Source organism: Sinocyclocheilus grahami, unplaced genomic scaffold, assembly GCF_001515645.1.
Source record: "Sinocyclocheilus grahami isolate Dianchi unplaced genomic scaffold, SAMN03320097.WGS_v1.1 scaffold2998.1, whole genome shotgun sequence".
NCBI classification, from domain to species: Eukaryota; Metazoa; Chordata; class Actinopteri; order Cypriniformes; family Cyprinidae; genus Sinocyclocheilus; species Sinocyclocheilus grahami.
In genome coordinates, this window is record NW_015508171.1 from 10,567 (window position 1) to 11,053 (window position 487).

Consider the following 487-nt stretch of genomic DNA (forward strand, 5'->3'; position numbering starts at 1 on the left):
ACTCCCTGCTCGTCCTGTCACGGCTATGGAGGCCGTCGGGGAATCATCATCCTGTCCTGTCGCGGCTATGGAGGCCGTTTGTGAATTCTTTGCATGCTTTGTGTCGGCCAAGGAGGTCGTTTGTGAACTTTTGTCCTGTCCCGATCCAGCCAAGGAGGCTGCCTCTGAACACTCAGCCTTGTCTGTCAACCCCAATGTTCTGTCTGTGTTGTCTGTCTCTCCTCTTTCATTATTACAGTCTCCGCCATGGTCTCCTGATCGGTGTGGATCACCGGGGGGGTTCCCTGTTCCTTCTGCTCCGCCGTGGTGGTCTGTCTGGCTCTGGTGGTCCTCTGCTCCACCGTGGTGGTCCTCCGCTCCGCCGTGGTGGTTCTCTGCCCCGCCGTGGTGGTCTACTGTCTGGCTCTGGTGGTCCTCTGCTCCGCCGTATTGGTCTTCTGCCCTGCCGTGGTGGTCTTCTGTCTGGCTCTGGTGGTTCTCTGCTCCA